At 33.7% G+C, this 17,638-nt stretch overlaps 2 protein-coding genes across 2 annotated transcripts in view; one reads left to right on the top strand and one right to left on the bottom strand.

The window, feature by feature from the left end:
• LOC126971572 (uncharacterized) overlaps nt 1-17,638 on the top strand; it is a 70,692-nt gene that overhangs the window by 39,542 nt on the left and 13,512 nt on the right. The window contains exon 2 of the mRNA XM_050817881.1: nt 13,582-13,624. The gene's annotated coding sequence lies outside the window, so the exon portion shown is untranslated. The remainder of the gene's footprint in view (nt 1-13,581; nt 13,625-17,638) is intronic.
• LOC126971541 (cadherin-related tumor suppressor) overlaps nt 1-17,638 on the bottom strand; it is a 362,047-nt gene that overhangs the window by 334,548 nt on the left and 9,861 nt on the right. The gene's annotated exons all lie outside the window — the stretch shown is intronic.

Here is a 17,638-nt window from a genome sequence, read left to right as displayed (position 1 = left end):
TACTGACACAATTAAAACTAAACAAAATATTACATTTGAATTTGGAATCTGTCATTTTTATATGATCGTTCATTGAGTTTTCTCATTTTGGCGCCAATACATTGTACAATATTTTGCGATATTAAAATGGAGTGGGGTGATAAAGAGAACCGGATCGCTGTGATTGCATTACACAAAGTAGGTATGGAGCCAAATGCAATTTTAACACTCTCCATACGCTTTGTATTAGTAAAATGTTTGTGTACCGGGCTATTAATAGGTACAATGAGACCTCCTTTGTTTGTGACAGAAAAAGATCTGGCTGTCCACGTAGTGTTCATTCGAAAAATGTGGTCAAAGCAGTAAGGGAAAGAATTCGAAGAGATCCTGTCCGAAAGTAAAAGATTATCTATATATAGATTTCGTGTATTTTAAATGATGACTTAGGACTTGTAGCCTATAAGAGACGTACTGGTAAAATCGAAACAACTACTGAAGCGGTACGCAAAGAGAGGTCACAGAAAAATTTTGTTTTCGATTCTAATTTTTTTTACAATTGAGCAATATTTTAACAAACAAAATGACCGTATTTATGCTCAAAGCTCTAGGGAAGCTTCCTATTTAGTCGACAGAGTGCAACGTGGGCATTATCCGACTTCAGTGATGGTTTGGTGGGGTATTAGCTATGGAGGAGTGACTGAGCCATACTTTTGTGAAAAGGGTATCAAAACATCGGCACAAGTGTATGAAGATACCATTCTTAAGAAGGTAGTGAAACCCCTTAACAACACCACGTTCAAAAACTAAGAATGGTCCTTCCAGCAAGACTCGGCGCTGGGTCATAAAGCTCGGTCTACGCAGTCTTGGTTGGAAACGAACGTTTCGAACTTCATCAGAGCTGAAGACTGGATTAAGATTGGTACTAGACCGTCGTCTAGAGAGTACAGCTTGCTCTATGCGCCATGATAATTTGGAGTCCCTAAAACAATCCGTACGATTGGCAGTGAAGAATTTTCCCATGGAAAGAGTGCATGCTTGTATTGATAACTGGCCTCAACTCTTCGAATGAGCTTTTTATATTTATTTATAAAACTAACCTACTGTAAAAGTAATAAATGTTATTTGCAATAGAAATTTTTTTCTTTGTTTCAGTATTTATGTCAAGTATTAATTTTTTTTTCAGTTTATTTATAAGGTATGTAATAGTATATCCTCGTATGTTACTATTAGAATAATGTACACATTTACTATCTAATTTTAAGGTAGGATACTTTTTTATTATAAAGTCTTCTAAGAATTATTGTTGAGGTAGTTGTATTAAAGTTATTGCGATATCTTCATTAAATATGCTTCATCATATAAAGCTATTAAAGTATTATAAAACAACTATTTTTATAAGCACTACGTGCTCAGTCATGTGTGTGCGCGGACGAAGTCGCGGGTATCAGCTAGTCTTACATAAAGTACAAAATATCCGTACTTTGGCTAATCTGCAAGTTCACAGAAACAGCCGTTATGTATTTAAAGGACCAAATAATCCTCCTCCTCTTTGTTTCTCCCCTCTCTTTAATATTTAAGAAAGATGACCAGCGTTTAACAAAAAATAAATAATGACTTATATTTAATATGCTTTATTGAAGCATACATTCTGGTTTATGAACTATGTAAGTATGTAAGGTCGTTAGTCTGGTGTCTGCTGCTGATAATCTTGGAAATCTACAGATTATCTTGTAAATTGACATTATTTTTCACTAACGAACTCAACCAGATAATCTGTAAGTTTGCAAGTTAATATGCTGTCTTACTGTCTTACTCGTGTAAGTATTAGATAATATATAAATATAATTATAAATCTATCTCGTTTAGTTTCAAACGAGATAGATTTATAGTCGGTCACATTTCAAAAATCAGATTTATGATCACGATAATAATAACACATAATAGGTTCCAAATAGTTTTATTAATTATTTTTGATACTTATCATCTGTCAACTCAACTGGCACATTACTGCAACAATTGAATAGTAAGTCAGAGTTCTAATGAGTTGCATCATTATTATATTGTATATTATTAAGGAAACTATCTAAAGCTATAAATTGTAACTTGTTGTATGAAATATAATTAAGTTATTATGCTAAAATGGACCGATTGTTGATTCATGACAAAGAGGAAATATTGTTGACAAAGTGTCCTCGTTATGACAAGGGTTGGTCGGGTGGCAGCAGTAAGGAATTTATACGAACTTTGATATCATAATTTGTGTTCGAAGTTACTTCACGTTTCAATCACTTCAGACACTTTACTATATAGGTAGATAAATACAAAATGTTTTAGTACTTAAGTGATGTCTCATCCTATTTTGAATTGCTCTAAGCGCCATATTTGAATTTGAAACAATTTTCAAGTACTCCTTGATTTATAATTTGATTATTGCTAAAGTATAAAGTTAACAAATATAAAAATTTTAATTAAAGAGTTAGGCACTATATGTTCGGAAAAATAAGAACTCGTGAGAAGAACATACAAGAAATTTTTTCTTAATAAAAATACAACCGACAAACCTTACAAACAATGTTCTCATACGATCCCACTTTATGGAAACAATCCGAACGCATTATTTTTATTCGTGTTTTATTGCCCTAAGATCTATACATCTTTATTATCCTAATAAAATTACAAATCCCTATTGTGGTTATTTCTCCCCACGCGGAGCTCAGTCGCCACGAGATCTTCACAATCTATTTTGAAATAAATTGATACTAAGACAAGGTTCGTATTGTGTAACCAAACAGGTTTAATAACAAGAATTATTGTCACCCCACGTAAGGGTGTAACTTATTGGTTTTATAACTTCAATAATAATGTTATAACATAACCTAACCTTTTGAATCTTCTTTTTGAAATATGCAAATGTTTAGTACCTTTTGTGATAATGTACGTAATTTACCAGAAAAATGTCTCCGTTAGACGGTCAGAAAGTATTTTAAAAATGATCCAATGGTTTTAATAATACTCTGAATGCCGTATTACATTGGTTCACACATGCTGAGTCTGTTGCGTTATACTCAGGTCTGCGTCGTATCAGTTAGCCTGCCTTGTAGATCCTAACTTTCAATAAGTGATAAAGTATGTACCAGTAAATATTATGAGAGTTTGAATGTATTATAAAACTTGTATCTTTTAGTGTATTTGAGGAATAGTTCTAAGCTTGTTCTTGGTAGTTAAAATTAAGTAGTACTGAATGTAGCTGATCGATTAATTCATATTAGTAGTTTGTATTTGGTAAAAGGTAGTTTATAAGTATTGATATTGAATCATTACTTTATATTTGGTACTCTCGACCTGGCCCAGTTTGTAGAAGTGCAACCGGTATAAACATATAAACTAAATATAAACAACTTCGAAGTTCAGCTCCTCTCAAGAACTGTCTCAGTATTTCACACCATTCACTTAAAACATTGTTTAAAATTGATTTCCTATTTATTTATTTGATAAAAGCTCCATATTAATCAAACGGAAGCCCGCATCAACAAGTCCAAATGCTCATTTGAACATTAAATTAAATTCAGTCGGTCTGCGTTATACATATAATAAATATTATCAATATGTTCTGTGTGTTTTGGCTTTTTTATATTTCTGTTTTTGTAAGTGCTAGATCACTTCAAACAGTGCCAAAATGGGCCAAACCATATTGGCCACAAACAGAAGCCTACTTACATAGTCGAACAAAATAAGCGGAAAAATGACAGACACAGAGTTGCTCATTCCCGATCACATTCTGAAATTTCGTACCAATTGGTTAGGTTTTGGAGGAGGTGGTCTAGAATATGATATAGTCTAGAACGAAACCCTGGTTTTTGTGATTGTTACTCAATATTTTAACATAGCTTTAAATAACATTCAATATAGCTCTGTTAATTCATTTAAATAGCTATAAAAGTTTATCCGTGAATTTATTCTAATTGTGTTATTTATATAGAGTGTGTTACATCAACTGTGAAATAAGGTAAACCGGATTCGACTAAATTGAACATCACTCTCAATTCCATACGTTTTAATTAGCCTGCATCGGAACAGATAATGATTTTAATTAAGAGTTAATTAGAATGATATATAATTACTCCATATCTGATTTATAATCAACTGGGATTCGTTGTATTATTTGATATTTATTTAATAATTAATCAGTACTGTAATTATTTAAATGATATTAAAATTGTACAACTGAACGCACTGAAATACTTTACGAGCTACTTCCTTTTTCAATATTGCCGCTATAATATGATATTTTAAAAAATATTTTCCTTTTAAACATTGTATATTTAAATATAATAATAGGTACAGTGAGACCTCTGGAAATATCTGGCCGTCCACGTAGTGTTCTTACGAAAATGGTGGTCAAAGCAGTAAGGGAAATTATTCGGAGAAATCCTGTCCGAAAGCAAAAGATTTAATTTCGGGAGATGAAGATAGCACCTACAACCATATCGGGTATTTTAAAACATGACTTAGAACTTGCAGCCTATAAGATACGTACTGGTCATTACTTAACTGATAATTTAAAAAAGAATAGAGTGGTAAAACCGAAACAACTACTGCGGTAAAAGTTGCTCACATTTATTTTTACGGATGTGAATTAACGTAAAAATCAGACACAATAGCAATATAAGAGTAGATTAAATGGTCTTTCATTGATTTGTTTATATTAACCTCGTAATTAGGTAGGTAGGTATTATAAAAATAATCATCGCTCAATACCTACTCGGTAGCTGGTACGAACACAAAAACCAAAACTGTACAAAACGAAAAACGAGAGCATCGGGTTGTTTCGAAAAAAAAATTGTATTGTTAAATATAATATCTAGTTTTGTACCGTGTTGTTATGTCTTAGCGGCCCTAAATGGTACTGTTTTTTTTTAACTCGTGAGTATATTTTTATTGCGTCCTTAATGTTTGACAATTGAAATTGCAAATATTTTGTGCTGATCAAATTTTTTATAAATCAATCGGTTTTTATCTGGGTAGGACGAGGACCCGTATTTAGCTCTTATAAAGTCCGTTAAAATCGTTGAGTTCCGGCTGAGCTGGGATGGTTCCTGCCTTGTGACCAGCTACAGACTTAGAGGAACTTCCAAAGTAAATTTTAAAAAGCTTATTCTTAAGAGGTTTCTCAACATGATCTAAGACAGTCGCTTGATACAATTAAGCCGAAGTCTTCTCTTCTTTTTCATAAAAATTAAGCTTTGTGACTCCTTCTTGAGTAACCCTCCTCCAAACATGACTGACACAAGATGATGACCACGTTACACTATGTTGACCACTTGAGTAAGTTCCATTGGAGCTATAATATATTATATAATGTGATAGTAATCTTCAATTGTGAAAAGTTTTTCAACAGTGAAATGGATTTTTCACCCGCCTGTTGGGATAGAATTTTGATCGAGTCACTCAACCTTTTGAGTAACACAACCTTTTTAACTTTAGCAGCAGGCGGCCGCCATTATATTTTAAGGAATTCGGCATAGGATGAGTTGGTGCAAATATCGATGGTACGATATAAGAAAATATTTTGTCTGAGACCTAGCTTTTGAAATATCTTGAGAATGACTAACGGTTCTATAACTATAAAGGCATAAAAGGAATTGATTATCTCAAAATTGATTCCTTTAGAATTATTTTTGACGTCATTTCTAATATACAAGACACTACTACCGCTTCGGAAAACAAATGGTGCTCTGAGTAAGAAGAGGCGGCGCAAGAAACTCTCCCAGCATTCTTTTTTAGCCCTCATTTAATGAAATATAAAATATTGTCCTGTCATTGTTATTGCTATAAGATAATCATAATCTAGTCAGAGGCTGTCCGATCACTTAGATATTCAGCTGTGGAGTAGTAGACGGAGCCACTTTTGAATAAAACATTTAAATTTATTTATAGATAATTCCTGAACAGTGGCTGGGGGGACTTCATTAAAAAAGTGTTTACATTTACCTATTACCTATTACCTATTATATATCTTATAAAGTCTACAAGAATTAGTTACAAGCAATCATTGCAATTCTGTTTTCTTCAACAACTTATTCCATTATTGTGATTTGTAAATTTAGGAAGATATGACACAAAAAAGGCGTCCAAATTTGAATTAACAAAAATAATGATTTGAATGAATCTCGTGCCAGAATTTGGCGAGGAATCGTCTCCTTAGGATGCCTCGTGTAGTGAAACACGTGTCGAATCGATTGAAGACAAAACTTAGCGAAATTTACACTCAAGAAAACTCATTATTTGGATTTCAGAAAAATTGCCAGATTCAATAAGTTATCTAATAATTAGAAGTTTCTAAGTTTTAACAATATTTACGTCCTGCCTAGTTATTTTATGGTGTTATGAATCACAGAATTAATGTTGTATTTATTAGTTTTGGCGTGGCAACAAAGAGCATCCACACATTCTAATTATCACTGTGTACATATAGTACATACCACAACAGAGGTGATCACCTACCATCACGTTTAAGATGAGGCTCGGTTGTCTTCTAATGATGTACGTTACCTACTTCTAACATGCATAATATATTTTTTGCAAACAAGGTAAGTAATAAATATATTAATTTCAATATAACGTTATGTATAATATAATAATGAGGGTGGGTGGTTTTTTAAAAGTCGGTTTTATAGAAAATAGTCCTGAAAAATGTGAAAGGAACTTTGGAAACAAATTCCAATCAGAATTAGTTTCGGCAAAACAAGGTTTGTTCACCAAATAAGTTAAAATATCTTTATCTTTCAAGTTTTACATCATTAACTTAATGCCTAAGTTTGATATTAAAATCCTCTAATTGAAGATAGGAAGTGATAAGAAGTGGCCATAGATTGAATACGTAGTTCGGTGTGTGATCCCTTACACGAACCTAGGGCCTGGCACGCGATTGCGTGTACCAAAAAGGGCACAACACAATTACATACCAAATGACCCTTACTTATTTCGCAGCTACACGCAAATGGCGGTATTAAATCGAACATCTGTGTGGCATTATTAAAATGTTTCGTGAATTTGGCCTCCTTACGTTCCGAAACATTTTCTGGAACAGAACAACTTAAACAAAACTTTTCTACAGTTCATTAGCTGGAGTAAAAATAAACAAGGTTCACGCTTTGATGATTAATATTAAAAATAATAAATACAAATTGCATTCAACATTACTGGTGCGACTAACTTCTCTGATGAGCCACTACCTACTGAAACAAAGCTGGAAATGATTTCCAAATCCCTGATCGTAAAAAGGATTTGTTACTATACCGTAGAGATATTTAGAATGCACGTTGTAGACATTATGTAAATTCAGGTGCCGGGTGAAGCTAAAGTGACATAAGATCTATATTATACTCGTTGGTACGATGTTTGTGTAGTAATATTATGAACGTATCAACTAATACTCCTTAAGAAAAAGGTTTGGAAACATGAGTAATATTACTAACAACCAGCTATCCATTCCTTTTCGAGTTGTAACTACGAAAAGCTAGCACTACTTTGAGCAAAAATGTGCCAATTTACGTCATGATGCTGTAGAAATAACTGAAACACACTAATCAGGTACTAGCAACAGTAGACTCTCTAGATTTAACTAAACCTGCAAATAGGACGATGTGGGGCCAACTGAAGCTGGTACTATGTAACGTGATGGCTAACTAGACCACGGTTCGTGTGTTTGATGTAATAAATAAATAATAAACTGTAAATATTGGTATTTTACTTTTAAGAAGATGTGTTTGTGTCACACCAATATACCTAACTTTGATAGAGCTTTCTTATAGTATTATATTTTTTTTTTGATTTGATTGTAATATGATTTTCCAAAAGCTTTTCGAAGGATATTAGCAAAGTAATTAAGAAGTTAATATTAATTAACGGAATGTATGGCTGTATAATATATTAAATAGCCTTTGGGTTTTTGTTTAATATAATAATATTATTCATACTAAAAATTGTCTAAAGAAGCATTTTGTCTATGAGTGAGAATTACATGAAGCTTCAGCTTAAGGGTAGTTGTTTGTTAGAAGACCTTGGTAAGGTTCAACATAACAATAAATTATAGAAAAACGGCGTCTATATAAAATTCCAGTCAGCTCAGCACTTTTACAACAAGTAGTTTCATCAAAATTAGGATTATTAATTTACGATTACAATTTACCAAATAACAATCATCATCAGGACTGGATTAATAAATGAGATGGCTGGCCTGTGCAACCTTTGTAATAAAAATTAATTTTCTAAAATTCCTTAATCAGACGTTAAAAACCTTAGTGTTAATTTTTATTGATGTGTATGTCTGGGGTTCTATTGTATGTACGTAAAATATGGCTTTAACATTTTTCCGTGTACTTTTCATAAGAAACTGGTTCCAACTTAAGGACAAAAAGTTACATTGGTACAGGTATTCCCGAGTTTTTCGCATAGCAACTCCTTTAGTGAATTTTTTATTAAAGTATATTAAGTAGTCTTCACCTTAGTTTTGTTATCCACAAAATAAGCTCAGCAAGCCTATAGAAGCTTTCACTATAAAATTGTGTTAAGTGAAACTATTTATTTCTTTGGTTGGTAAAGTATATCTTAATGTCGATACTGATATTCTTATCCTTACACAATTTAATATTTACTAGAAAATACAATTATAATTTGGTCGTCCGCGACGTTCAATTGTTCTTGTCGGTTCAGTAAATTAATTACTAACCCAGCTCCCGGTTAGGAATGCTGTAAAGCGATTAGTATTCATTGATTGGCCTAGTTCACTTGGTGGTTAGCTCACTGATTACGTAACATCTACAATTACTTGAATACACAATATAATATATAGATGGTGTCACGTTTATCTTACTTTGAAGAGTCTAATGAGCAGCAGTTGCGGTTAAATTTCCAATTAGTTCCGTACATTTAAAGTATTTTCAATTTAATTTTTTGAAATGACAACTTCAGGCACGTTGAGCCTTTGGGAAGGGAAAATTGAACTGAATTGGCGTGACTATCAAACAAAAGAGATTAAAAAAGGGACATCCGATATAGACTGAAGAGGCAACAGAAATGTATTACAAAATTATTTATATGAATAAATTGCAAACGACCCCTATATTTAATATCTTAGTAGTCACACTTTCTACATTTTTTTAATGGATTAAAAAAAACTTACAACAAAAACTTAAACTTTAAAACGTTTAAAAAAACCGACTTCAAAAACTGAAAAGTATCAAATAACTAAAGATTCAATTTAATACACCTCTTATGCAAACCTTTAATATTAGACTTTAATATTAAACCTATTGATAGGTTTTAAGTCAATGCCAAGCCCTAAACAAAATAAAACTTAATATTATAAACAGCTTACTTACTGTTCTGGCCACGCGTGTCTGTCCGCTTGGTCGTCTAGACGAAGCTATCCTGCTCAAAGTCACGCGTGGCGAGTGTAAGTACCTTTATTACATTTTGCTTGGCACCGACTTCAAAGCTATCAATATGTAGCACATACAAATAATAGTATTTTATTAATATTAAAGGTAAAGGTTTGCATAAGAGGTGTATTAAATTTAATTTTTAGTTATTTGATACATTTCAGTTTTTGAAGTCGGTTTTTTTAAACGTAGTTTTATTTTTATTTTTTACGTTTTAGTGTCAGTTAATAATAATATATAATCAACCTGAATGAAAACTCAAAAAAAAGCCGTACACAGAAATCAATTATGTCATCTAGGTAAACTATAATTTTCTTAAAACTACTGGGCCACACTATGTAAAATTGTTATGGGACCAAATCATCTATTTCCCATCGAACAAAATAATTACGTAAATCGGATCATAAATCGCAGAGTAATCGGTGTACATACATAAAAAAAAATACCGATGGAATTAATAATCTCCTCCTTTTTGAAGTTGGTTAAAAAGGAGGACAAACGAGCGCACGGGTCACCTGGTGTTAAGTGATCACCACCGCCCACATTCTCTTGAACCACCAGATATAAAATTTGAATCGAAATTGTTAGTTATTCTTATTTTAGTAACTAATATTATTATAAATATAAATTTATATATAAAAAATAGATAATTTGAACTATTAATATTATTATAAGTTAATTCTATCTATTTTAGAATATGATTTAGAGTATAATTTATAATTAATAAAACGGAATACCGCAAGAAAACCCTGGTTAATCTAATTCAATTCACATTGGTCCTGTTTCAAATTTCAGATAGCACGTCCAACGTTATTCTGAGATAAATAAAACTGAATAATAACTTTTAACATATTTTAAAAACTGTTGATGCTTTATCATCTGAATAAATGTAATTTTTTTACTCAAAATACTTAATTACTCGCAATAACAACAATATTTTCTTTCACAATCACTAAAATGTCACACTTACCCCAAGATCTTGTAAAGCGTTAATTTATGCTTCCTAGTTAATATATGCTTTGTAGAACTTATTGTCTAATAAGGCTCATCAAAGTTTACTGTTTACAATAAATCAATTATTATAACACAGTCGTACGTTGCCCGTTGTTGATCGAATAACCCAAACACACAGTTTCTTGTATGTTCTTCTCACGAGCTCTATTTTTTCTGGACGTATGGTAGATTCAGTATTTTAGAGAAATATTTATAGTGACGATTCAAAAGCGCTTATAGTCTTATTGAATAATGTTAATTTGATTTTGACTTTTGATAATGTTAACAATCGAAAATATTATCGAATAACCTTAACACAATCTTACCAAGCGAAATACGTCATAATCTGGACAAAATACTGTTACAATTAAAAATAAACAAAATATTACATTTGAATTTGGAATTTGTCGTTTTTATATGATTGTTCTTTGAGTTTTCTCATTTTGGCGCCAATACATTGTACAATATTTTGCGATACTAAAACGGAGTGGGGTGATAAAGAGAACCGAATTATGTTATTTTCTTTCCTTCTCATTACCACTGACTTAAACCCAATAGGTAGAATTTTATTAATATTAAGGGTTTGAGGTTTGCATAAGAGGGGTATTAAATGAAATCTTTATTAAGTTATTTTTGACGTCGGTTATTTAAAAGTAGTTGTTTTTATTAAAATTTATATTAGCTCTTGATGTTAACCTGTCTAACTGAATATTATAAAAAACCTTTGTTAAATAAAAATAAGCGTGACTAATTATTATTGTTCCAAAAGATAAACTTTATTTTTAATTGCGTACATTTTTCAATTGCATTGCCACTTTGTTTAAATGTTAAACTTTAGTACAATACATATACGAAATAATTTATTGATTCTTAAGAACTATAGCGTATTGCTCAGGTATCCAACAGTAGAAACAGTCTTTAGAAAAAGTTGACAAACGTAATATGGGTTGACATGGAGCTAAGAATAATTGTATGTACTATCCTATTGGCCCACATAAGTTATTTTGACATACGTTTAATAAAATACATATTTTAATGTTTGCTCCAAGCAGACCTCGAACCCGGCCTCTTAGTTAGCTATCACTTACCAACACATTCGCCAAATTATTTTATATTCTGTCTTATTTTATAGACTGTCTCTGTTACTAATTTATTATCCTACCCATGGCTCACGGGGCGATTAGATATCATATGTTACAGAACAGTAACTATTTAAAGTGAACAATGTTTATTATTTATACATCTATGCACCGGTTCGGTAACAGTGCTGTCTGTCATATTATCTTCCGAGATCGAAAAGCAGTCAAATATTCAACATATGATAAGGAAAGATGTTTCCGTGATTTTGTTATGGTCCTTGTTATCGGAGTCCAAACAGTACAGTAATGCCATAAAAGTTACAAAATTTAAATTAAATTTTCAAACACAATGAAATGCTAACGAATTAAACTTAGAACCGGCAAATTTTTAAACGTTCTCCAAGCTATTAAACAATTAGTTGTTGCATTGATCATTGACCTACTAACAGAAATGAAAACATTCATATTTTCCTCGCTATATTTTGCTTCGTTAAAGTCGTCTTTGAATAAAAGTAACATTTATAAAGCATTTTAAAGTTATACTTTCGGTGAGAGCAAGAGATCTCATCCAATTAGTGAGAAAGCGTTACATTTTTGTAGTTAATACTTTAATTTTAATAATCGAAAGAAATGAAAATATTTATTTCGATGTAAAGGAGGTTGTAATAGGAATGTGGGTCATAATATATAATAAATCCTACTAATATTATAAACGCGTTTGTAAGAATGTATGGCTATACGTTTAATGCACATTTTTGTTATTTTCCTTATGACAAAATAAACACTTTTATCGCTTCTTTTAACTTTGCCTTTCGCGCTACATCATTTGTACAAATATTTTTTATACATAGTTACGATGGTGACCAACCGTGTGCGCGATACTATGTTGCGGTCCGGTGGCGGGTGAACTACTGAATAAATTTAATTCAAATTTGTAATTTTAACAAGAGGCATCAAAAATGACAATATGTAGCCTTTACGTTGTCCCGTAAAGGCTACATATTGTCTAAAAATACAATAGGTAAGTCAATCATAGCTTGATACTACAAGAACTTTGATCAATAATAACAACTTTTATATTATATAGTATGCTATTGTTGAAAAGAGTCACTCAGCTTCTGTCTTTTATATGAGTATTAAATGTGACTAAGCTGTCATGTTTAGCTGTGATACGCTCGTTCCGGTAAAGCAGGATTGAATTTACTGAAGAAGAATGGTCAGTCGCAGAAATATACACACTTTTGTTACTTAATCTCTCTTAAATGGTATGTGCTCTGAAATCTTAAGGTGGACATCAATTTCTTTAATTTTTATCTAAGCAGTGCTTCAGTCTCTACAGAGGTGTCATAATGATTATCGATATATCGAAGCGTTGAAGTGTCTGTATGGCAACGCCACCATGTCAGTCCGTCTCCAGGATCACATCTCGAGGCCTATCTGACTGCGGTGGGGAGGCAGACAGGACGATGTTTTTTCGCCTTCACCGCTGCGTTGAAAGATGTCTTTAAGCTTCTGGACTGAAGCGGACTGGGCATTAATATCAACGACGATTAAGTTAACCTTCAATTTGTAGACAATATGAGAGGCAGATACCATCGTATCGAGCATATGGCTTAAGGCAGAAGACTTAGAGTTCTTCACACCTTGCCAAAGAGTAGGTCTAAAAATGAAAATGGGCAAGACGATGATCATGTCAAATGTCTATGTCGCACCTAATCCCGTAACAGTTGGGAACTGTACTTTCGAAATTGTTGTCGAGTATGTTGATGTCTACCTTCCAATCCAGTAAGGTCCAATTTCGCGAAAGAGGTCCCTCGTCGAATCCAACTTGGATGTTTCGCGTTAGGTAAGCTCTGTAAAATCATCTCGTCCCAAATACCACCGTGTCTGAAGACGAAGGTTTTCAACCAGTGTGTGTTGCCAGTGATCACTTACGGTATGCAGACGTGGTCGGTACGATGATGAGTTTATATACCTGTAAATGTACATTCATCTTTATTATATCTGCAATATTTAATTTTTATACTAAAAAAATGTGTATCACCTACTTACCATTGCTGAGTTAAGGTTTTCTTTTCTTTTCGCAGGTTCCGAGCTGGCGTATCAAGGTCCATATATTACGAAATTGAGGTAAGTTTTAATTTGCCATGTTTGCGGATCAATATTGTATGTTTGCTTTTACTTAGATTATAAAATAATTTAATTATAGTTAGAGTTTTGTTACTTGGTCTTTTTCACGGTTTGGTCTTTGTTAAACGACCATTGTTATAAATTAGTTGTGGTGACTTTATGTCACATATTAATTTCACTCTTCGTGGGTTAAATTGTCTGGAATGGAAATATTGAATTGATTGAAACCGCTGCAGAACATTATTCGCTTGCAATAAGATTTCGATAGGTCTTTTACGTTATGACTCATACTACCAAAATGAGTTCTCCAGGTGACCGATAGAGGCGACGTATAATTTTAGATACAAAATCTTTACGAGGTTGCTAGTGAGTAGGATCACTGTAAGCTCGTGTTGGATATACTGATTATCGCGAAGAGTTTAATCTAGGTGGACTCCTATTACCGCCAATTAGTAACTGGATCGGTCTCTTACCAGTACTTCTAGACATTTTGCAATACAAGGCAAGTTGAACCTCAATTAGAACAGATTATAAGTTAAAACCGGCATTATTCGTTCAGACGGGCAGGTCCGGTACCCCGACAGGCTCCACTAACTATTTCATGGAATACAATGGACCACTACCTTGCAAACGTACAAACACCTTGGAACTCTTGACCCGTGAAAGAAGTTCCTTGGTCAGAGATAATGTGCTTGTGTGTACCGAATATGTAAACGAAATTTCGCAACGCTTAGCTAGCGGATCGCGGAGTTAAGTCCTTAGCAGCTGTTAAATAGCAGAATTCTATGAAAGTATCAATTACGTATTTCTAGGGAACCCTCCGTCACTTGGAAGAGCATCCGTCAACTACGGCATACTTGCCATCTGAGCACGAACTTATCCTGACCATATGATCAATGATCAAACTTCCTTTATTGTAGTTAGCTAGCACAAATCCGCATTATGAGACGGGACGTTATCGCGAACCCACTACACTCACTCTTATGAAAGACCTCCGAATGGTCCGAAACTAGTCGGTACCCACACCGATAAAACGTGAGTAAAACCGTGCTTTGAAATATCAGCTCACGGCGACACACCACACTTTTCCGTAACTGTTGCACGTAACGCTTGGTAAAGCTAAAAATGCAGGTGCCAGTTAGTGGCACCACTAGCCAGTGACACACAGTTATCCAGGATCCATTACACATGAAAATAATACGTCTCCAACACACATTCCCACTGCACAGACACTGTCCACTGTCCATCACGACATAAGCATCGCTGTGTCATGAGAATACTGCTCAAGGCCTCACGTGAAAACCTTCCCGTCTTCAAAATCACGCAACTTCAGCATGGTTGTAAATGCGTTCCCGTCCTGGTATCGTGTAGCAGACGTACCAGAAAACAAGTCAAATGTTTGCGAAGGCGATCCCCACGCTGCTCTCGGAGATTAATTTGGATTTAAAATCGGGCGTCACGGTGTTGGTATCCACCATGTTGTTTGAGTCGATAACCGGCGCGGGCGCTTGCTTGAAGACGACTGCTACTTCTCAATGAGCGCTCTACTGATGGACAATAATAACTAACTTCAATCACGTCACCGACAGTGACGTACACAGTGACAACTTCAAACACACTTTGAAAGATGACGTTCGTCATCAGTTCAGCCCAATGCACAGAGTAGAATATAATCATTACAGGCCATATTACTTTTATATTCTAATTCTCCAACATATATATTATATATCTTATGTCTCAAGGTGACAAGCGCAATTGTAGTGCCGCTCAGAATTTATAATAATAATAAATCATTTTGTTTTATGATGATTCAGAATGAAATAGTTCACAATGTACTAAGAATTTATGTAATGAATAGTGAGTATTTGTTATTGGGATTATGGTTTACTGAGGTAAATTAATTTGTACGTGGGTACTGGAAATGTTTCGAACTGGCCAGTTAGAAACATTGCAAATGAAAACTTTTTTGAATTTAAATTTTAGAACTCTTTGGTAACCTTATGTAGTATATTGCGTTCATTTGTCTTTTGTTATTGTGAATTGGCGGCAAATCTAAAACTCTTGTTACACGTGAAAAGGAACCTAACGCGTGAAAACTTTCGGTCAATGATTTATTATGATTTTCGTTATGGGCTTACTCAAAAACAAAGCTATGATAGGTTGCGATTAGCATTTCTTAATGAAGCCCCATCTCGTGCCACTGTTTGCAATTTGTTTAACGAGTTTAAGCGTGAACGTAGCAATCTCAATGATGATCCGCGTCAGAGACGTCCTTTAACAGCGACTACTGAAGATAACATCAGTGCTGTGCGACGCATGATAGAGGAAGATAAGAGAGCGATCTATCAGCAGATACGAGCAAGGCATTGGTATGAGTCAAGTTCATAAAATATTACACGAACATTTAGGCGTCAGGAAGCATTGTACCAGATGGATTCCCCGTACTTTAACCGACGACCAGAAAAACCTTCGCATGGACTGGTGTAGCCAAATGTTAGATAAATTCAACGGCAGTGACTCAAATGCTGCATTTGACATGGTCACAGGTGATGAAAGCTGGATTTATTGCTACAAACCCGAAACCAAAAGAAAATCAGCTCAGTGGGTGTTTCCTTTCGAGGATCGGCTAACTAAGGTAAAGAAAGGAAGAATTCAAGGAAAAAAGATGATTGGCTCATTCTTTGGTCGGAAAGGTCATATCGCGATAGTTGTGCTAGAAGATGGAAGGACAGTTACCGCAGACTGGTATGTCAATCGCTGTTTGCCTGTCGTCTTGGAAAAAAATCGACAGCAGCGCCCTCGAAGCAACAACATCCTTCATCATCACAAAGTTTCAGCGCACTCCCCAAAATGGACTGTTGAATATTTGACTACGGCAGGTGTCGAGATAATGAGTCATCCGGCATGCAGTCCTGACCTGGCGCCCCGCGACTTTTATTTATTCCCTACGAGCCCTGAATATGCGGAGAGAAGAGACTCCTAAGAAAGAATGGGCCCACTGCTTTTCTCAGTGGTTCCATCGAATGCGACTATGTGTAGAGAGGAACGGAGATTACTTCGAAAAACAATAAAAGTAATGGCACATTCTTCAGTAAGCCGTTTTTCATTTTCTAAACATTTTCAGTGTTACCTAGGCAGAAGGTGAAGTTATTGAATTTTAATTTTGTATAGCTTCAAGAATCAGAGTTTCAATATTTTAATGTTATGATGTTAATTTTTTTATTCAGTCACCCACGAAACTATTTTCAATTATTTAAGTCATTAAATATTTTCTATGTATCTTATAGAAAAGACAAAACTATGCTTTTAGTAAATATCGCACTCGTATTAATTGTGCCAATATCATGTATGTTTATTATTAACCCAATTTAAGAATATGTTGTGAAGCATTTATTTTTCAGTGCTACGGAAAGTAACTAATTATTAAATAATTATTACTCGCATTTAATTGGTGGTATTTTCTCTCTCTCTCTCTCAATAGAGCCCCCAGTATGAATTTTAGAACTTACGCCTGATTTTGTTCCTGCTAATTTCAGAGTTTAATTACATTGATATTTAAAATGAAAATCAAGATTTGTACAGACAGTGTCGCAACACAGCTTTTTAATTATTTGATCTATTTTGACATTTATAATAATTATTATTATATAGATTTAATGTTATACTCACCACTCAGTGATCACTAACATCTAAACTAGGCCGAGCCTGTATCTAAGATGCTAGTTTCTTCCAGTGAAACAGAATTATTGCACATTTAATATATTAGTTAACAAGGCTTAATCTTGATAATTCACAGATGACCACGGGTTCACTTGGTGATCACCCCTGCCCATTATTAATGTGCCATAGATCGAGTTGTTATTGAAACTTCTGGTACTTTGGTAAACACAAAAAAGTATTAAAAAATCGTCTGATATTAGTGCCCATGTAAACTCTATGTTCCTATAACCCATGACACAAAACTAGGTTAGACGAGAAATAATGTCTTTAACTGACTCCAATTCTGTAGGTTAT

The sequence above is a fragment of the Leptidea sinapis genome, chromosome 24 (assembly GCF_905404315.1).
Source record: "Leptidea sinapis chromosome 24, ilLepSina1.1, whole genome shotgun sequence".
Lineage (NCBI taxonomy): Eukaryota > Metazoa > Arthropoda > Insecta > Lepidoptera > Pieridae > Leptidea > Leptidea sinapis.
Note: the sequence above shows the minus strand (reverse complement) of the source record. Positions and strands in the feature narration are given on the sequence as shown.